General features: G+C 41.6%; 1 protein-coding gene across 1 annotated transcript in view; it reads right to left on the bottom strand.

The window, feature by feature from the left end:
- bmp6 (bone morphogenetic protein 6) overlaps positions 1 to 22,847 on the bottom strand; it is a 48,527-nt gene that overhangs the window by 21,279 nt on the left and 4,401 nt on the right. The window lies entirely within an intron of this gene.

The following is a 22,847-nucleotide window of genomic DNA, read 5'->3' as shown; positions in this document are numbered from 1 at the left end:
TGTAAAAAAAATAATGATAATTTTAAATATTAGCAGCTTATTGGCAAGACCTGATTTAATGAGTTCTCAAAGAAAATATGCTGTGGTGCCACCACTGTTAGTCAGCTGGCTGAAAGAAGGAGACGACCTCTCTCCAAGCACAATTATTTTATGATTGCAAATATCACTGGATACAAAAAAAAGAAAAAAACCCCAGTTGAGATGAGATTGGAAACTAAAAGAGGATTGTAGAAAGTGATAGAAAGATGTTTACGTTTCTGTTTTATTATTAATTATTATTCATCCAGTACAGTGTATGTTAATATCTCGTTTCCTCTGTATTTGAGAAAGTCGTCTGTAGGAAGTGTGTGGAAAAAAAAAAACAAGAAACAAGAGGGAGACTGAATACCAGAGCAAATGTTTGGACTTCAGCAACAAATAAATGAAACAGATTTCCCTCACAAAGCCAAACAGAAGCCGAACCGAGTCTGTTTGACCCTCTAATGAAGATGCTCAGAGAGTTGCTTCAAATTTCCTGAACCATTCAAACAAAACTTTCTGCTCGTTGCAGAGTTCTGAGAGCTCCTCTCCGAAGGGGAAAAACACTTTTTCCCCCTGGATGAAAAAAAAACGCGTCCGCAGATTTCATTAGGCCCTAATGAAATTCACAGGACGGGTTCCTTTAACGATTATTTTCCACCAAACCCAAACGAAGCCTCCAGGCACCTCGCGCTCACTAAACAGCTCAGCGGCCCCGCTCATCCATCAGTCAATCATTTTTGTAAATTTCAGAGAGGGGAGTCGTTCTCGGCGGCCGCACAATTAAAACCCTGAAATCCAGACGCAGGCCGAGTCTCCCGTCTCACATTATGGTGGGTTTGTTTTTTATCACTGCAGCCCTGTGTGAAGCAGCCTGGGAGCCGCAGCGTTTCCCGGGTAAGTAGCATTCCAGCTGCTTCTCCGCCTTCTCAGCTTGAATTTCGATTAAAATCCGCCGAGGGTTCGCGCTTCAAATCAAAAGGAAGTCTTCACGCGGTGCGCGCGCGGAGCATAACCTCTGCGCTAAGCCACCGTGACGTGACGTGACGTGAGCTTCGAGACAGGAACACACAGCAAAGGGATGCAGGGGAACCAGGCAGAAGTTCTCTGGAACAGAGAAACTGTCCCCGTTTGTTTAAACAAAAAACACACAAATTACAGAGCTCGGTGACTCATTTAAATATTTTTCGCCTTTCATTTTCATCACCGCGAAAGGCACAAAGTGGCAGTCGGAGCAACAAGGAAACCTGACAGCATCGGGGAAATTTTGTGATTCACCCCGGCATGGTGGGTGATATCATCGGCTCCAAGAAGCGGCGCAACATACGGGAAGAAAAAAATCAAACCAAAAGGAAAAGTGAGTAAGGAAAGGGACGACGGCGGCCTGACAGGAACGACAGAAAAAGGGGGCAAAGCGCGCAGAGTTTCCGGGGAACGAGAGAGCTGCGGACTGAGTCGTGGGACAGACGGGAAGATTGGAGAGGAAAGAGTCGGCCTGGGCCGCGGTAGAAAAGACGAGCGCAGGAGATAGCTGCTGACAGGAAGAGAGTGAGTTGGAGGGTTTGCAGATTCCCCTGGACAATTTGACAGTAGCTGTTCTCTCGTTTCCACCTGCGCAACATCTGGCTCTGCTGTCTGCTGCTGCTGTAGGTATCATGTCCCCACACACACGCACACGCACACACACACACACACACACACACACACACAAACAGAGAGACAGAGAGAGAGAGAAAGGGTGAGTCTGAGTAAACTTTGCTCTCATGTTTCCATATGGCTCCTTTTAACAATCCAAATTTTGATGATTTGAGAATATTAGTGGTTTAAAAGGCCATTATGAGACATAATGCACCGATTTCTTCAAACAACAAAATCCCATTGAGAAGGAAAAAATACCATTCAGCCTTAAATGCCATTTTGATTCAAATCAGCAGTGAATGATTCATTGATTTAACTTTTATCCAAATGAATGAATCCCACAAATGCGTTATACACAAAATAACATGACGGAACCGAGATACCACAGGCGCCTTGGGAAAAAATAAAACAACACAGTTCCATCAAGTTTCAACCCAAACTCTGTGTATTGTAAAGAAAAACAGCCTTAAGGAACACAAGTCTCTGAAAGTGCTTAAATAAGAGAAGAGTTTGTTACAGTAAGCTAGCCCAGTTATTTATACAACTACAGTCAGTTCAGCACCAAATTTTTAGATTACTCAAAGTTCAGATGTGAAAGAAAGCAAGCAACAAAATATCAGCTGGTGACTGGAATTGGCCTAAACACAAAAATCGGATTCTTCTTACCGTTTTCCCCGAATGCACCAGTAGGTCGTACCGAGACATTTCTGGAACTCGTTCTGGATGACAAAGAGCACAAGACCTCAGGAGCAAACAAAAAAGCTGCAAATTTACTCTGGTTTGTCCTTTTGTGCTTGTTGACAGTGTTTTGTAGAGTTCAGATAGGACCTTCATTCAAGTAGTGACTGACGCAGATGGTCCAGCTATGACAATCGCTGATATGAAATACAAAACACAGCTAAAATGTCCATTTTGAAATCAATTTAACATATTTTTAGACTCCTGTTTGACACAAACTCTTTTCTCATACGTAACATTACAATTTAAGGACAGAATAAAACAAGACGGAAAAAGATGATCATCCTATAAATGCCTTCCTTTCCTGAGAAGAAAGTAGAATTGGTTCAAATTCAGAGATCGAAAATTGTTGCAAAAATTGTGATTGGTGCATCATAAAAATAAGTTACTAAGAGGAAAGTAGGCAGGTGAAACTTTTGCCTAAGTCACCATCTGTAAAGTGAGAAGCAGTTTGGATGGAGAAGACGGAAGAAAATAAAATCCCCCCTTTATGTGAATGAAAGCCACAGCTTATAAAAAAGTATAATAAAAGTTATTCAATAAACAAGCTACTGCAGTGATGGGAAGCGGAATAAATATCTACTGGCTGAAATACAGAAATTGAAAATGGAAAATATCAAATAGGCACCAATCAAAAATAATGTGGAAAATAAGATAGAAGCAGGAAAAAAAAAAGAAAAAAAAAATCTGGAGAAAAACACTGGCCAGACCTCTCTGTGGTTAGTGGTCAGTTCATTCCTAATGGTGCTCAGCCAGTTCCTCTGAAGGATAGCTGAACATTGTATTCTAGTGTGTTGTGATCCACTACAATACAACGTGATTGAACACTACATAACTCACTCTGTAATTTATTTTGCCAACCTAGGCTAAATATGTCCCAAAGTTAAAAACGCACATAACGGGATTTCCTGAATCGCATAATTTGAACTCAAACAATACTCTCGCCGTCACAGACGCTCCAGTGATTCCACACGGACTTTCTCCAAACCTGCAGGCCCACTATGTTTGACTTGGATACACAAAGATCCTGGTTAAACAGTGCAGTGCCAGCCGCATCCAGTGGGACCCCTGGTGAAGACGTTTAATAATAACGGCTTCTGCAGTGGCTTCCTGTGGCACTCTGCCACTGAGGAATTGAGAAATGTCAGCCTTTTAATTTCAACATTTATTAAGTGAGAGGAAAAATGGAAAAATGAAGTTTTGCCTAATAGAAACATCATGTGAGTAGATTGTAGAATAATTTTCTAAGTCATTTCAACATCTTTCTACAGTTCTTCATTAAAGCTGCAGTAGGTAACCTTTATAAAAATGTTTTTTTTTTTGTTGCAAGTATGTCCTAACAGTGTAATATGAGAGAATAATGGTGACAAAAATGAAGCTCCTCGGGCTTGTGTTCTACTGCCATCTGCAGAAATACACCACTCTGTCAGAAACGACCAATCAGAGCCAGGAGGCGGGTCTTAGCGCTGCCAATCACACAGCTCACACCCTTCCTCCAACCAGCGCGTAGAAGTTCAAAATTGTTGGTTTGCTACAGCTGCGCTAATTTGCAAGGAAACAGTGCAACATTATATATACAAATGTAAAAATTGATTTTTATACAAGTCACATAAAAATAAGTATGAGGTTAAAGTATATAGCTTTGACCTTGAAGATATATAGGTTTTTCTCTATTATAATAGATTAAAGTAGTTGCATGTTATCTAAGGTTGCTGAGGCCTTTTGTTACATCTGTCAGTTTAAATTACTTCTATGTATTTTCATCCTCACACACTAGCAGACATGTAATGGCCAAGTCATGTCAGTTTTGGTACCACTCTGAATACAAATAAGGAGAGACAGCTTTGTGCCACAAGTCATTTTTACAGACTAATGGTAGAATATTTAAAAATCCTTTCATACCTGCAGTGCCTAATGCTAGTCAGTGGCCCCAGCAGGTCATTGGGTTTCACTGCCTCGAAATATAAGCTTTCATTTTAAAGGAAAGCTTATCCCATTAATGCATGTTTGAAAGCCAGGGGTGGTTTGTGTCTCCTCGTCTTCATCCAACATGAGAAAAGATCCTTACATCTGGTTTAGTGAAACATATGAAGCAAAAGTCTGGTTTTACACCAAATCCCAACTCCCCAAAATAAAAAAAAAAACGTAAAAAAATAAAGTTCCAATTTGTCGAGCGGGAATTCAAACCAGTTCCGTGCTTTTACTTTTACGACCCAGCCACTAACTTCGATTTCTTTCAATGTGATTTCATATAATTGACATAGACAAAGTAGAGCGTAATGGTGAAGTGAAAGGAGAAGGATGCACGTCTGCTTTAATGTCTCACAATTTGAAAAGTTTGCCTTGCGTTTGTTTTCATTCCCTCTGAGGAATGAAAACCTCATTGAAAACATTCCACCTAAAATCTTCTACAAGCATTTGATATGTAGAAAGTAACATTTTTGACAACGGTTTTGTTGGTGAACTACTGTGAAGATCAAGCTTCAAGTCCTGCCACAGATCCCTAATTGGATTTAGGGCTGGACTTTGACTAGGCCACTCAAATTAAGTGATTGAAATCCTCCCATTGTGGTTTTTGCTACTCATGTTTGCTGAATTGCTGAAATGGAGTTAATATAAGTTACTTATAGGACAGATACTTTCTTCTTTTCTTGAACATAATTTTTTAACCAAGCAGCACATTATGTGTAAGTTTTAGAAAGATAATATTCATCTATTCTCTACAAATACATTGAAGTTTGTAATAGTATCAAGGCAAATAGGGGAAGGGTCAAGAGGTATAAAATCTTTTCCAAGGTACAGAAGGTATGAATAATCCAACAGCACTCTTTGCTTTCTATTAATATCAGAATTTAGCTGTTTTCTATTACAAAGTATCGCAGTAAAGAAGAGACCGAACTGAAACCAGATGAAAGATTCAAATGAGAATTAAAAAAAAAAAGATTAAGTTTTGAAAAACACCCTTTAATTACATTTTTGCACACCAAGAACCTGTCAGCGCGGCTAAAGGCTTTACAGATGGCTAACCCAATAAAATATGCGATGGATGTCCAAGGCATGAGAAGAATCCATCTGTGTTTATGTAATTACAGCCCATAATCTGTCTGGTTTTTCTCTCCGACTTCATGGTTTCCGAGGAGAGGTCAGATATGTCCATGTCCTCTTGGTTATTCCTTGGTTATTCCTCCAAAGTCTCATCTAATTAATGGTTTGGCCCATCAACCCGAGTTGCTCTGGAAACTTTTGAAAGTCGACACGTTCACAACTCTTCGGCAATCCCCGCTATTTTCAATAAAAAGGAAAACATCCCATGAACTGGTAATTGTTGTGGTGTAAACATCAGTCTTTCTGAGGAGGCCAAAACCATATTTCATGTCTTAAACTCTTTAACCTTTGGCACGGATGCAGCTTGAGGCAACTCTTGATCTCTTTTCAATATATCCACTCTGCTGCAGAGTTGGCACCACGCTCGGCTGACTCAAGGAGCCGTCTGTACATCGTGACGAGGAGCTCTTTGTATTCAGTCAGCCAGCAAAGCGGCTCCCGGGGTCGAGGGAAGGACGATGGGGTCAGAGGTCTGTTGGGAGAAACTTTGTATATGTGTGTGTGCACCTTTGGAGATCCATCCTGTGCTCTGATCTTCTCCCCTGACCCCAGATCAAAGCAGACACGCTGCACACCACGGGACCTTGCAAGGGCCACTGGCAGGGGCCCTCCCCGAGCTCATGTCCATACCATGCAAGAGCACAAAATGCAGCTCACGCATGCAGGAATGGCGCCTGAACACACAGGGGCACAGTCCAGCTGGCAAAAATGAACCGAAGTTACCAGTTGCAAGCAAAAGAAATAAAGTAAAACAAGTAGCAGGTTCTTACCGTTGCATTCCCACCACAAATGTGCAAGCGGTCTGAAGACTGAGGGCCAGACAGCAGCAGCATCCGTCCATGGCGAGGATATGAGGCAGCGAGTCCAGTCCATTACAGACTGTCAGGCCCCATTAGCAGACTGGGAAAAGGCAGCCAGCAACTCTATGCTGCGTGTCCAGAGGAAATCTGTAGAGTGGCTTTAGCACATTGCTGTTTACCACCAGGTTTAAGGAGCTCCTATCAGACGACTCGTAGGTGGTTGATGCTCAGTGGCTCACATAGCTAGAGTAACAATGTGCAACGATTTGGTATCCATATTTATAAAACAATTTGGTATTTACATATCATAGGTTGAAGGTCAGAAGCAAATATTTTTTGTAGAAATCTGCAGAATTGCCTGCTAAATAACTGACAATAACACAAATAAAAGCAAGAACTCGGAGGTTTTGGGGCAGGTACCGACTGACAACAGACTCAGACTCGTGTTTTTCCGCTTCTGCCGTCTTTTTGCGAATAGTTTTAATTGAAAAGCAAAATGGTCAGAGACTTATGCAGTTTCCAAATAGCATTTTCAACACCCTGTGTATCACCATTAACCCCAACTATGATCACATAGCACATAGAACAGACATGTTCTTTTGCTGTTGTCAGAGGCAAAAGCACTAGAAGTGGTGATGTGGCGTTAAATTTGATATTAATCATCAGAGCCTACTTTCAATGTTTGCACAGTGACAAGTTGGGCTTTACTTTCTCAACATTCAAAACTGACTCTACTTCTTTGAAAATTAGGAAATAAAGACAATGCGCCGCTCACGTATACAGAACTTTTCAGGATGTTCTTATTACTGGCCCTGAGATTTAATGGAGCAGGAAGTGAGACCGGACTCACGGTGTGCTAATGCTTCAGTAAATGGTCCAAATTTGCACACAAAGATTTGGAACAAAACGCACAGCGACTGGTTTAGGCTGCGAACTGTTTCCAAATCGCAGCACAAGCTAATAAAAGGCTCTGGGAGATCTGATGAATCCAGGCTGCACACAGACACAGAAATCCATTGACGGTCTTGGATATCCAGCCTGCTCCTCATCCATTACCTCCCACAGGTTACTGTATATAATGATCTCACTGGACAGGCATCTCCACAAACAATGGCCCCATTTGAACCATATAATCACATTTTTCTGCAGTCATCGTCTTCCATATAATCCCTGAAAAACCAGTTGTTTTTTTTTTTTTTTCACGGCCTACCCCCAAAAACCGCAGCACATAATGTCAGGCCAATAACACAGACAAACACACACACATCTGCAGGCTCAGAGTGTTTGATTTTTGTTCCCACTCTTCCACTCCATCACCACTGTGCTGCATTCCATGCTGGATGATAAAATGAGGTTTGGATACACATCTATCTTTTGTCATTTCGAGATCGTCAGCTACAGCTTTTTGTGTGCGTGCGTGCATGCGTGTGTGCGTCTAAGTTTGAGGGGAGGAGGATAATTCGCTGTAATTGCTCCATTGCTGGGACTTTGCTAACAGATAGATATCCAAGGTATGGCTGTTGGACTGCGTAGTATCAGTATTTTCCATCAACGCACTGACAGCCGCATGCTAGCAGTCTCAGACCCAGCTCTCTGTTGACTTTCCAGATGGCCTCCAGTTTGCTGGATGTGTCATACCTGTGTGTCAATAGGAGATTTGATTCCATCTCTCCAGTCGCCATTACTCAGGATTAAGACGTGGACCCCCAAACTCAGACGCTGCGGGCATTTAAGGAGTATTAGAAGGTCTGTTTTCCTGACTAATCCGCTGTTCGCAAGAGTGATGATCAGATTACAGCAGAAACTCTGGTCCAAACATTTATCTGTAAATGTTTGCAGCCCTTGTGTGGCCACCGTCAGAGCAGTGTGCACATCGAATATATTAGTAAATTTAATATTCTTATCGTGAAGTCAGAAGAAAACGAAAAAAAGGTCAACAGGAATAATTTATGACTGTTGATGGGATGATATAAATAAGGATTTAGGTCTTCTGATACGTTGCTTATTTTGGGAAAAATCGTAATTGAATTTTAAACTTAAGAATTAGTTACAGAATACTGACAAGCATGATTTAATTCACTTTAATCATCTACAATGTGGAAAGTAATGATAAAATGAAAACTTCAAACCACCTGAAACACTGAGTACCTTTGACTCTAGAAACATAATCAATGAAACATAAAACAACAATTTGATGTTTAACGATGGCACTTGACTGAATGTAATGTTTCAATTGTTGACTGTGGGCTCTATGACTTTGTATTTTTGTGATATAAAGTACGTTGAAATGCCTGGTTGCTAAAATGTGCTAAACATCAAATTTGATTTGAAAAAAAAGGATCATTTTGATTTCATGACAGGATTTAGTAAATCAACTTTGATCTTCAGTAAAATCAGAAAACACCCATTCATATTTTATCACCCGTTTCATGGAAAGAAACCGTCACTAACATTACATATGAAATCGGTTACCACAGTGCTGGGTGGACTTCAACCCCCTTATATCGTCTTGAGTCATTCAGAAAGACGACGTCAGACAGGGATTGAAACACACTGTTGTCTCCCAACAACTACAATGTGAATCAAGACGTCATGTAGGAAACTATCTAAGTTGGGGGTCACTTTAAAAATATTTGTTCATATGTATATCTTGGTAAAAAGAAGGAGGCCAGGGGGGAAAGGTCACGCAAAATTCTCTACATCCAGATGCAATTTAGCACAAAGTCCCTCGTGACATTTGTTTATATCATTAATGAAATGAAATTATCACATTGTCACACTTCAGCAAACCAGAAAGCAGGAAAGTCAGGAAGACTGAACAGCAGCTGATGGCGTGGGTTTCTGACTCAGGCGTAAAGCAAAACCCTATAAACCCTTTGGAAAGGAAATATGGATTTGGAAAACCGCATATTGAAATTGCACCTTTGAAACTCTGCCGCAACACACGGCTGAAGTTGGGCTTGAGAAATTTCAGGAGACTGTCGAGAGAAATCTGTGTGTGCGAACGGCAGAAGAAACCATGGGAATTTATGCAGCCACATGTAAAATTTACACGCATGTCTACAATCTCACCAGAGCATCTGCGTCCGTTTGAACATTAGGTCTAAATGGTCACAGACAAACACTCATCAATATTAATGGCCATTTGCGATTCTCTTCTCCCCGAAGCCCCTGTAAAAACAATAGCTCGTTTCACCGGACACCGCTCCGAGCCAACGAGCTGTCGACAAAAGACGATGCAACATCTTTCTCACATTTATGAGGAAATTCCATGAAATCAGGACAGAAATGAGCTGGAAAACAAACAGCGTCGATTTCCCACTCAAACTTTATGGGACGTTAATAAAAATGTAATTGTATAATACTGCAGAGCAGCTGTAGTAACAACTTCTGGTCAGGATGATGGTGGTCCTGCGGTGCAGCTCAACTCAGAGCCCTGGCCCCCCACAGAAGATCTGATCGCGATGATAGAAGAGCCATATGTGAGGAAAGGGAAGAATCAATAGGCTGAAACACAAATGAATATCTACTCGTTATAATACTCTCTTAACGTAGGCTGAATGTTTGTGTTTCAGCTACAGCAGCAGATTTGAAGAAAATCAAACTTTATCGCTTTTGTCACAATAAACTAATAATAAATGGACAGACAGACAGAGAGAGGGCCAGATGGCTCTGCTACAAACAGTCGATGAGAATAAAATCTCAAAAATATCAATATTTCTTTCAAATTCAGTTTTCCTTCCCATGCATATTCAAACCTGGAATATCTTAATTCAGTTTCCATCTTTTTTCCTTGAATTTTTTCCCCCTAGACAATGCAGGAGCCTTGTCCGCTCAAAAAGACGTACCAGACGAGTTACATTGATGACAGGTGCTTTGTGTACTTCCACGACTGTCTCCTGTAAAATACGATCAAGCTACAAATCTGTCTGAGTCTTTCATGGATAAAGAGACTTAGAAGTTTGTGGACAAAATGAAGTCTCCAAATGCAGTCGAACCAATGTTCCTTGGAAATTCAGCGACTACGCCAACAGGCGGCCTGATTGTTCATTTTGTTCCATCGCAACAAGTGGATCTCCATCGCTACCACTCAATTATGACTATCTAAAGTTTCTCAGTGGGATTACGATCACAGGACTCCCTCAGGCCATCTTTCACAATGAACAGAGAGGCACTGTTGGGGTTTTTCCAGGTACCAACCCTGGGTTTGAATTTTTCCAGACACAAGACATTTATGAAAACATAGAAACGATAAATTGGAAAAAGAAAATCCCCGCTTTTATTGACTTGACTAGACTTATGGAAGACTCACACAGAGATAAGTTTGTTCTAGTCATCTCGTAAAGTGTGCCGTACATATTTCCTATCTTCATGTTGATTGATGGGCGAGCCAGTTGTGCCCTGGTTGTCCATGCGTGCCGACGATGAGAGTCTGAGGGACAGGCTCCGCAGAGGCTTGCTTTAGCTGTTACTGGCTGGTTATCACCAGCAGGTGTGTGTGCGTGTGTGTGAGTGAGAGAGAGAAAGATGGAGAGAGAATCAGAGAGGCTGGTTTGGTCCTAGATTTAAAGGAGGAAGCCAGTGTCAGGGCTGAGAGATGAATTTCTCCTGAGGGATCGGATAAATAAGGAAAAAATATCTTTGAAAAGGGAAACACAGCTGTTTCCAAAGAAGAAGTCAAAATAAAAGTGCCGTTGCATTCCAGAGCCGCGAGGGAAAAGGCCGGTTGGTTCTGAAATGCCGTCTTTGCCTCTTCCTCCCCGCAAAACTATTCCTATACGCTCTCATAGTACATCCCCCCCAATCTTCACCTCTGCATTTCTTTCCCCTCCACCCGTTTTGTCTTAAAGACAGACGGACCGAAGTGTGATTCCCTCTGGAAAGTCTGCATTGACCACAACACATTTCGGCGGCTTAGAGGCTGAGCATATGATCCACTGATAAATCACGGCGTGCTGGCTCCGCACTCCCCACTCATCCGCCGCCCACCCCTCTCCTCCTGGGGTGACTTACATGTAAGGCCGGCTGCTTGTTTTACACGTGGGCTCGGCTCCAAAAACAGCGACGGTAACCAGATACCTGGATATCCAAAAAGCAGGTGGGCCTCAAGGAAATCCAGAAGAAAAATAATCAAAGTTTCTATTAATATTTCTGTCTGCAGTGTCTGAGATGAAAGTGTAGAAACCTGCGGAATTCGCCATACCGTAAGATATTCCCAGAAAGCAAACAATGCACATCTGGACGGCCTTCTTAAACGAACGTATATGGCTGCGGCATAATGGGGAGTCGTCGTGGGAGCGGTCCTTGAAACCGTCTCGCAAAGCATTCATACGCCTTGATCTTTTCTGCACCACGCTTCGACGTGTTTTTTTGAGATTTAATGCAAGATGAACACAAAGCATTGCAAATACGACCACCCCATTCACTCTGACAGCCCTAAATACAATCCAGAAACCATTTGCCTTCAAAATTCACCTGAAGGCAAATGGTAAGATTTAGCTACAGTATCTGTGCAGCTGTTATTTTAAAAGGCGTCAGACGAGCAAAATGGCCACAAAAATGCATACTGGAAAAATTGCCTAAAGCACTGAATCCACAGTGAAGGATGGCAGTGGTGTAATCATGCTGTGGAGTTGCTTTTGTTCAACAGAGAGAGGGAAGCTGAGCTGGGTTGATGGGGAAACTGGCTGCAATAAAAACCTGCAGTAGAAACCGCAAGAAACCCGAAACCTGGACATAGGTTTACCTTCCGCAACGACAAAAACCCTGAACATTCAACCAGAACCGCAATGAAAGTAGTTTGATCAAAGGATATTATTCATTTACTAGAATGGTCCCGACTTAAATCCAACAGAAGAACAAAGAAAGAGGCAGGGCTGGTAGAGACATTGTCCGAAACATCTGCAGCTCAAATTCAAGCAAAAGCGGAGGCAACAAAGCTCTGACTCGGGGTGCTAAAGTGATATCCATGGCATCCGCTCCCCAGTTACGCAAAATACTTGGTATTGCTTTATCACATGAAACCCATAAAGTACACTAAGAAGTTTAAGCAACTTAATGGGGAAAAAAAGTTCTACAACTTTTGTGAAGCATTCTGCATGTTAATGTGAACTACCTACATGTGATGAGAAAAAAGAGAAAAATAAATACTGCAAAAATGTTTCTTTTACAACAAGAGATGATGTGTAATTACTTTGTTATGCGTTTTGTTTTAGAGAAACATGTTTCTTGTTATTGTTTTTTTTTTGTTGTTTTGGGGATAGCAATGAACTGATTTAGGCAACAGTCGAAGTTGACACCAGAAACAGCAGGTGGAAGACGTGACATCTCACCGAGCTAACGCTGAGAGACTTGAATACAGAAATAAACAAATAAATAAACCTTAGTTCACAGCAGCTTTCTGTGTTTCTGATGGACACAGATCTCGCTGAGGTCTGATGGGGTGAAAGTGAAGAGTGGGACAGTTTCCTCAGACTCAGTCCACTCAAGAACTTTTACACTAGAGCTACAGTCACAAAATGCACCCAAGATCCGTAGAGGTAACTTGGGGTTAAGAGGCACCTTGAATTGAACACAAATTTCCAATTGCTAGACAACAACAACTGAAGAGCAGTTGTTCAAATAGCGTCTCCAAGTTCTTTCAACCAATCAAGGTGCTGTGTTCTTATGTTTTTTAAGGAAACACTTTTGTTCATACATTGTTTAATGCAGTGCTTCTCAATTATTTTCCGTTACGCCCCCCCTAGCAAGAAGAAAACTATTCGCGCCCCCCACTCCCCACCGTGACTATCCATCTCTGCATAACATTTTTTCCTTATTAACATTTTTTTCGCTGAAAAAACTCTAGCGGCTTATCGGCGTGATTGGGATGTAACGTATTTAAGTGACGCGCTAATTTATTTGGCTTCATGCTGTCCGCTGCAAGCATTTTTAGACACAGCAAACACACTGGTCTTTCCTCTTCTCCAACTGTAGTCACAGTGAAGCCAAGCGCTAAATACGCTTCGTCGTATTTCCTCTTCTTAGCTTTCGGTTAACTTTCTGTTGTCTCATTATCTTTGTCTCTCTCCGCTTTTCTTTTCATCCCTGTGAAAAACTTTTTCATGTTGGGGGTTGTTGAATAACAGAGGCCATAGACAGAACGCAGTCGGAGGTTTTTGTTGACTTAACACTGCTAACCAAGGCAAACCTGTTGTCTTGTAAGTCGTAAAATGTTGCACTGTCGCAAACGTGACAGAAGTAACAATGAGAGCGCCACTGCCGCCTACTGTGCGCAATTACACTTTATACTAGTACGGCCAAAAAAAAGCCTGTTCCCCAGGATCACACGCGCCCCCCAGGTATCGCACCGCCCCACTATTTGAGAAGCACTGGTTTAATGAGTCAACTTAAATGTAAATGTTTATCTGCAAGTTCAAAACACCTTTTCCAAACATGAACAAAAAAAATGATTGTAGCTCCTTTAATGGAAATGTCGACGTTTCCATTAAAGGAGCTGAATATTTAACAGGGTGTCCTATATTTGTTTCATAAAACCATACCTTATCGCGGCTTTGCACCGCTCAGCATGTTGGCCATAGCGCTGCACACGAAACAGAAACGAGAGACTTCCTCCTGAAACGAGATACATATTTGACCTTTGAACGCCGCCTGATAAGGTCTCTAGGAGACGGACTGCTCGGAGGTGTGGAGCGCGTCCGTACGGTAGGAAGGACTGGGCAGAGTTTCCCCTGCACATCCTCAGCGATAAGATCCTTTTATCCAAACAGGCTCGTGGCACTGGGAGTGGACTCAGAGACATCAATGACTTGCCTCGGCTCAGAGTCAGACACAAACGCACATAATGCTTAACGCAAGATAGGAGTGAAACAAACCAACTGCAGTAATGAAGGGCTGGTTGCACTCATACAAGGCCTTGAGAATGCATTCACGCCCCTTTAACTTTCACATGTTGTCATGCCATAACCACGACCTTTCATGTGTGACTTTATGTGCTAGGCTAACACAAAGGAGTGAACAACAGGAAAAGTGAAAGGAAATTCTATGTGGTTTTTAGGACATCAGTATTCAGCACCAACGAGTGAGCAGTATCATGTCGATCCACCTTTTTACAGCTGCAAATGTTTTTGGGGTGGGATGTCTTTACCAGCTCCCCATGTCCAAAAACTGATTTTTTTTCCTTCTTTACTGAAGCTCAGTCAGACTGGATGGAAATCATCTTTAAACGTCAATTCTTGCCACACAGTTTGGGTCTTGACTTTGACTGGGCCATTAAGATGCAAGGTTCTTCTTTGGTCATAACCATTCCACTGAAGCTACAGCTGATATTTAGGGCTGCAGAAGATAAACAGGATGATGCTGTTACCACAGTGTTTAATCATGTGGATGCTGCGTTCAGGCGCTGTGTGAACTGTTAGTTGTTAGCCTCAAAAAAGCTGGATTTGTGCACAACCACTAGTAATATTTGCTATTATATTATGAGAAAATTGTCTCAAAACAACAATACTACACTTCATCATAATAATTACTGGGACAATTTATCATCCAGCAAAATGTATCACGATGAGGCCAAGTGGGACCGTTTCTGAACAGGACTGCATTACCAGTTGGGTAAATACTCGAAGCAGTTCTTTCAGCTAAAAATAAAAGACACAAAAAAACTAAACTAAAATGTGTTGAAGGTTCTAGTTGCAGTGTGACAAAATGCAAAAGTTTAAAGGCTGTGAATACTTTTATAAGGAATTTACAGATAGATTACTTGTCTTCATCCATTATGCCCTTCTTTTTGTTGACCTTCCTCCGTCCATCTGACTGTTTTCCTGTCAGTATCACTCAGGCTGCGGGTCAGCTTATGGATCATAAATTTGTCAGAGGCAGCATTGCAGTGCAGGGCGGCTACTTGCTCTAGAGGGTCAGGAGCATTTGCACTTGTACGGTGTCTTTTTTTCTTTTTTGGACTCCTCGCTTGTTGTTTCAGGCACGTCCTCTACAAAGAGGCGGCCAGCTTGGGAGCATCGTGCGAGGCCGAAGGGTTCGCCTGTCTCCAAGTCTGATGAAGACCCCTTGAGGGAAAAGCGTCGTCCAACAAACCTCTTCAACTTAATCGGCACAAACGTACACAACCACTACAAGCCGCGCTTGTATTTGTCTTCTGGTGAGGACTTGACTGAGTAAGTGGCCACATTCATTCCCCAACCCTTGATCCTCTCCATGTGGGAAAACTCCACCCTGACATGCTGTAAAATAACTCTTGTTTTTCTACTTTAGGTTTCCATCGCTACTGTGTGAGGAGGCACAGCTTACGTTCTTGGAATCAGTTTTTTTTTTTGGTGCTTTTTTTTTCTTAAGTACATAAAAGAATGCATTAAATAGATTTAGTGCTAAGAATTACAGGTTAGTTTGTTGAGCTGTCCAACAGTGCTTACATGTGATTTTTTCTGGTAACTATTAAGTGACTTGGGTTAAATTTGCTCATGCGACACCATCCACTACTTCCAAAAGCAGCTTCTGCTGCTGCAATGTACAAGCCCAGCTGTTTATCTTGATGCTATAAACCTTTAAGAATTTGAAAACATGTCTGAGCATCAGATGTCCTAAGACATGCTTCCTTGTCTTAGGATCTGCACTTCTGCCAGTCTCGATTTAACACCAACAAATCAAACACAGAGAGAACCTCCTCCTGATCTCTTGGCGTGTGAAGACTGAGCGATTATTTTCAACTGATGATTTGTAAGTTTTGCAGGAAATAATTGCGATAAACAATAATATCACCATTTTGAGACCATTTTCAGTTAATATAATCCAAGTACACCCAAAACAAACACACAAAAAAAAAATAAAAGCTTTAACTTCTGAAGAACATTTAAAACTAGGACCCGAAAACAGTTTAAATATCCAAAATAAAAAACTAAAACTGTAACTAAAATGGATTATGAAGTCAATAAAACTGAAATGGCATTTTAAAAAAATTGTGATTCAGCAACAGGCAAAAGTTTTGTCAAATGCATGCAGCGTTTCTCAAAATGGCGGCTTGTTTTAATTTATCATGCAGTTAAATGAATTAGTGCTCATTGTGACCGAATTACTGACAGCGTTTTGAGGTTGTAAAAAAATACTTAAAGCTGTGGTGAAGTTCCATCCTGCAGCAGGAAAATGACCCTAGATGCTCAGGTGATCATTCAGATCTAAATTTCATTGAGAATCTGCAGAAAATCTGAACACTGCTGTTCACATACACTCTTCATTGGATTAAACAATCTGAGAAAAAAAACTGGGGAAAAAAAAAACAAAAACAGCAGTTGTGATTGCAACAGTCTATAAAGCATGAAATCATACATAGGGATGTCACAACAAAAAACATTTACGCCATTCCTGTCGGCCACGAGACGCACAGGGTTGTTACGATAATGGATGGAGTTTGCAGGGCACACAAGGACGCACACTTGATGGAGTTCAACGGGTCACCGGTTCACAACCTCTGTCCACTCTGAAATTCCACACGCATACCAGCGGGACCGACTAGAAAACAACACCTAATGTATCACACAATCACAGCTGAGAGTCGTGTTAGAGGAGGGGGCGAGGGGTGAAAGCAGAGCAAAATGGGAACAGAATGAAACAAGAGAATCACAGCGAGTGCTTTGCTTACTTTGTCCCAGCTCGGCAACATAGTAACAAAATACATGCCATTCTTTAAACATTTTCTTTTCTTATGAAAAAGACCCCCCCAAAAAAAAAAAAAACTCATCCCAATCTCCAAAAGTAAAATGCAACGCAGAGTCAAAACAGGAAGCAAGAGAAACGCAAACGGAGAACAGGAAGTACAAAATGAAAGTGTGCTGGACTGACGCTCAGCTGAGCCACATGTGCCGGCCTGTTTTGTACGTCTCTGGTTTTTTGCGTCTTGATCACGAAAGACCCAAAACACGTCGGCACTGCAAACACTCCCACATACGTCACTCGGGGTGTCAACAGCAGTTTTCTTGTAGCAGAAACAGATTTTTTATTCTTTGTTTTCACAAAACATGCAACGTCAACACGCCGAATGCACCGTCTCAGCCCAACTCATGTTTGTTTGCTTGATATGTGAACGATGCACTTCGCATTATGTCGCGCCTGTTGCGTGTTTTAACAGATTTGGCCCGAAACGTCACACTTTAAATCTGTTGATTAATCACTGAATCATTGTGAGAAAGGAAAGCACAAACTACCTGGGCAAAAAGAAGAGGTAAGCTGCAGAACATGAACACACAAAACAAAGAGCAACATCCTCCCCCTCATCTCACCCCCATCTTTGGTTTCTTGCCTCGTTTTCTGTCTCCGAAATGCAAACATAAGAGATGCAAACAAAGACAACTCAAGTACAAACACCAATTCCTGCCTAATGATGTCTTCTGTGTGGGCTCCTTGAAGACGGTAAACACGACACAAAGACTGACAGTTTAAAACCCCTGTTAGGAGGAGATAGCCGGCCTGGAGCTGAGGCGCACACATTCTTTCTCACTGCTCCTGCCTGTTTGGAGGACCTTACTGAGCCTTGCACAACTTTTGTCACAATTTTGTCAAGACACAAACACAAACCTCAGTGTACTCTGTTTGGTTTTTATCTAATAGTAGCACATCATTTTAGATTCACGATAAATACGGGGCGAGGGGTTTTCTTTTTTCCAAAGAAAAATATTTAAATGTAGCCCTTATGACAGAGTATTGGGAGGAAAACAATTACGAGAACAGATTATAATAATAGAATAAACCTACAATATTACAAGAATAAATTCACAATAATGTCAAAAAAAGGACCTAATAGCATAATTCTAAAGTTGTGTGATAAAAAGTCACAATGTTATGAGAATAAAATGGTAAAATATGAGAAAAAATGATGCATTTATGAGAACAAACTCGTATTATTATCCTAATAGTCAAAATCCAAGTAAAAAGCCATTACATTACAAGAATAAAGTCCTAAAATGAGAATAAATTAAATACTTAAAAAAGTCATAATTATAAGAGTATGTGAGTAAAGTTGTAAAATTAGAGAAGTGAATGTTAAAAAAAACATAATATTGAGAATAGAGCTACAATGATATGAGAATAAAGTCACAATACCACATTAAAGCCATAACATGAGAAAAAAAGTCAATTGAGAGAAAATGCCTCAGTGTAAATGCAAGCCACACTCTTCAGATTTTAACTACTGCATGTTGCTCCATCCGTTTCACAGTGACGTGCTTATCTATATGATAAAGTCCTGCTGAAATGCATTCATGTTTGCGAGAGAAACAAAGAATGTGAAAAAGCTTGAGGCGTGTGAGCAACATTCAGATGCACTGAAAGAGAAATGCAGAAAAACAAAACTACTGAAACAGCAAGTCAAGCAGAAAGCCTGAACCTGAAACAAAAAAAAGCAAATTCCTGTGTGCCTGCAGTCAGAGGTGATAAATGAGAGCAGCAGCTCCTAATCAGATACCCCTGCAGGGTTATCAGCCTGGTGTAGAGGAGTGCTGCCAGCAGGGAGTGCGCTGCATTTCGCCTCCTTATCTGGCCGCACTCCTCCATCCTGTACGCCACCATCACCCCGGACTGAAACTGTACCCGGCGAAGGCGTGGGAACTGATGGGTGGAGAAGAGTCGGCGGAGGGAGAAGAGCGTCGCGAGTCATGTAATCTCTGTACTTAGCCCCAATCTCAGCTGCCATCTTGTCAAGTTGGAGATTTATGGCGTGAGAGGGAGCGATACGATCGGGATGCGAGGGAACGAGGGTGTGGAGGAGGGACGTGCGCACCCAGCAGGGTGGGGGGGGGAATTACTGACTTTAAAGTCAGATAGAATCTTATTTAGGATTTCTACAGCTTGGAGATCCTGTAATCAAAACGCAACAGAAAGTGGCCGGACGACAGAACCGTTCTGTTACTCTGCATCCTTTCAGAGAAACATGCAGGCCGACTGGAAAAGACATAATCTGGTTAACCAGAGAAGTTTCCTACATCAGTCCTGTTTGTTGCTGGAGGCAGCTTGTATGTTTTCGCCAGAGAGTCTGACAACCAGTACAATCCAAACATGAGGTACGGGGGGGAAGAGCTCCGAAACCCTGAAACTCAATAAGCCGAATTATTTGTATATCTTGGGCCATTCTTCAATGTCTCAGCAAGTTCAAGTGAATTTGAAGCTGCGGTGAAATATTTTACTTCGTAAACTGTTAAAAACAAACAGAGGCCCGCAGTTTGTTCATTTGACTTTTTCTTGCGGAGGAGCTTCAAGTGCCAAGTTTACGTGTCCGTAAAGATCCTTCACTTTGCTGTAAAATATCCTGAATTCCTTCTGCTTCGAGCATTCTCGCTGAAATGATGGGTGGTCCTCTGCTCTGCTCTCTGAGGCCTTGCAGGAAGTGTTTCAAAACGATTTGGAGAAAATTTTCCAAAGCTACATTCGGTTTCAAACAATCGACTCTTTGGTCAAAGCCAGCTAATTATTTGATCATGCTGGGGCTTTGGGACAAGTTTCGCTGCAAAAGGAAGTGGCTTACCTGGGCTTAGGCGCTGAGAAACGCAGCCAGGCATCACAAGACAAGCAGAAAGCAGCCATCTAATAAGGGCACTTCATTTCTGAATAAGCTGCAAGCGCTGCTGGGACGTGGCTAATCTCTCTTAAGCTTTTTTGAGTTGTTTGCCTTTAAAGTTTGGGAGGCGGGGTGGGAAGAAAGCGGTTGTTGACTTAGGCCAGAGGACTAGTGACAGCTCAGCTATAGCCACGCAATGAGGTGTGCAGAGACTGAAATGAGACAGAGAAAAGAGAAAATGGAGCTGGAAGCGATGACAGACGAGAGCACAAAAGCACAAAATCGTTTCTGACGTTTTGCTGCAGACGAAAGCCATGAAAAGTCCCTTCCTGGACAACGAGAAAACACAAAGTCTGACAGCAAGTAGGGGGCTGAGTGGAGGAACTTCGAACAACTTGAACAAAGAGTCAAAAAAACATCTTGATACAGAATTTTGCTTGCAATACTCTTTGCTTCTTTTCAAACTTGGAATGGAGAGTTGCAAGAAATGTCCCAACAGGTCCAGTTATGGTAAATCCAATTCAGACCAAGTTTTAACAAAAGTGATATGAGTTTAAAGGACATTTCGATAATAAGGCAGAGCAAAAAGGAAAACATAATGTGGTGTACTTTGTATACTTTACTCTGATACCTCTACAAATAGAAAATCAAGTGGACCTTTCAAAGTCCCCTAACTAGCAGATTGAGTTCAACTCAGTACAAAGCCAGTTGCTCTGTGAAGTTTGTTAGAGAACGTTAAAAAAAAAGAGCATCATGAAGACTAAGAAAGCGCTGCGGTGAAGCTGAGGAGAAGTTTAAAAAGGGGTCGGGTTAAAACACAGAGGACCGAACACAAGATATTTACAAAAAGAATAGAAAGCCTTGCATCCTTTACTTACTTTGTGTTGGTCCCTTGCAAACAAGCAGCGACTTTACGTTGGATGGTGGACTTCCTCCTACTGCCTATAAGAGGAAGTCCAGACACCCAACAGAGGAAGCTCAGTCTAGCAGACTGCATCTTGAGACAAACAACACAGGAACATATATAGTTTCTTCTGTGACCTACTGAACCAGCAATTTCTCAGAATCTATGACTTAAATAAATGACAAGGCAACAGCTAAACCACAAATTTCACTCCTCGAAGCAACCTGTAACATTCTTCGTACTGACCATCATGACTGTCCCTTTGAAAAGCTGTTAGGCTTCATCCTCATTCATCGAGAGCAGTCACCTTTAACCAACATACACTAACTTTCACACATCTTGTACATTTACTGTTTGTAGACAATTTTATGTTATTTTATGATGAAGCTACATAGGCCAGTGGCCTCATAAAACATAAAATTGATGTTGACGGATTTTTCTTTTTTTTTCCCCCAGCAAAAAGTGAGAAACTGAGAATATTCCAACACCTTTCCCTCTTCCTAAAGCCACAAACAAGTGAAAGCAATTTCAAACAATAGTTAGGAGTGACCAGTCTTTTTTTTTTCCCTCCCTCAAGGACGCCGGTGTGTGTTCGGACGTGTTTAGAGCTGCATGACTCATGCAGTCCAGTGTCACTCAGACCTCAGTGGAAAGCAGGACGTCCACAAGGCAAACAGTGATGCATGTGCTATTCAAGGAATGAGGATGAAAACGGAGCTGGAAAATGTGTTTCTACTGCCCCTATTCTAAGTTTTCCATAACTTATTCAGCTTTCGCCTCCCTCCTCCTCTTCCTTGTTTTCTTCGCGGGCGATTCTTAAAAAGTGATGACGACAAATGCAAGCGGATGACTGAACAGCAGGTCCACATGAATCCCCCCAAAAGCGCTACAGAGGCATATGGTGTGCGGAAAGCGCATTTAAGACGGCATGTAAAGCAGGGGCCCGAAAATCTATTGGTGCCCCAAGAGAATATCTTCAGAAACTGAGCCGTCAGTCTTTGTTACCACCTCTCTTGACGGTGATACACATCAGATCAAGCTGAAACTAAATCATAGTCACCGCTTCATTTGACGTAGGTCACCTAAAAGTCAACCTATCGCTGACAGGGAACTGTTCGGTTCTACTGGTGAGATTCTGTTAAAAAGCTAATCTTATTCCTATTACCCAAAATGCTTTGCATTATTTATGTGTGCAACTTTCAGATCTGCATTCTTATGCTTAAGCAAACTGTCTATGAAAGCCACCCAAAGTGGCTATAAACACAATATAATGAATTTATGGAGTTACCCAGCATGCCGGGTTCTTGGATTTCTCATCTTTTGGGAACCACAGGAAACTGAACCCCTGTTTCCAGAAATAATCTCATTTCACTTTGGGTGCACGTTCAATACGCTTGCTGGAGTCAAAAGCTAAATTTTGCCCAACTAAATGAGCAAGTGACAAGCAGTCGTGCTCAGACGTGTCCATTCAACAGAGAAAAGGAAATTTGTGTTAATCACAAACCAGTTAGTTCCAAATGCGCTGCACCACATACAATTAGCAGTCAAAATACACAGCTTTACTGTCGCTACTGCTGTCTTTCCAGAAGTTGTGCCCACAAATAACCTTACAGGAAAAATAAGCGGTTCATATGTTACCTGCAGTAGACTAATCTCTTTGCGTCCATGTTTAATAGAAACCAATATTGGTTGGTCGTGAGAGATCAGGACCAAAGAAGGTTTCTGCCATCTTAAAGCAACTGAAATCGCAGATGTTATAGTAATTTAAGTAATCACTGTTTTATGAACACAAACCATTTTTACATTTGCTCTCTTGTTCTTTTCCAAAGCATCTTATGATTTTCTACAGGAAACACTGATCAGAGGTAGTGCACCACCATTGATCTTCCCCAGTGAAACATACTGAGTAAAAGTAACAGAACAGTAACAGAAGGTGGTGCAAAAATCCATAAATTTTGCATTTTCTACAACTATAATATTTTTGATCTTCAAAATCTCTCAGTTTATAGGCAATTGGTGCCACCCTGCCTCAAACTTCTGCTTCCTGCGTAAATAACCATTTATTTTAAACATAATGACAGCGTAAACA

This window comes from Poeciliopsis prolifica, unplaced genomic scaffold, assembly GCF_027474105.1.
Source record: "Poeciliopsis prolifica strain line A6 unplaced genomic scaffold, Auburn_PproV2 SCAFFOLD012, whole genome shotgun sequence".
Taxonomy (NCBI): Eukaryota; Metazoa; Chordata; class Actinopteri; order Cyprinodontiformes; family Poeciliidae; genus Poeciliopsis; species Poeciliopsis prolifica.
Note: the sequence above shows the minus strand (reverse complement) of the source record. Positions and strands in the feature narration are given on the sequence as shown.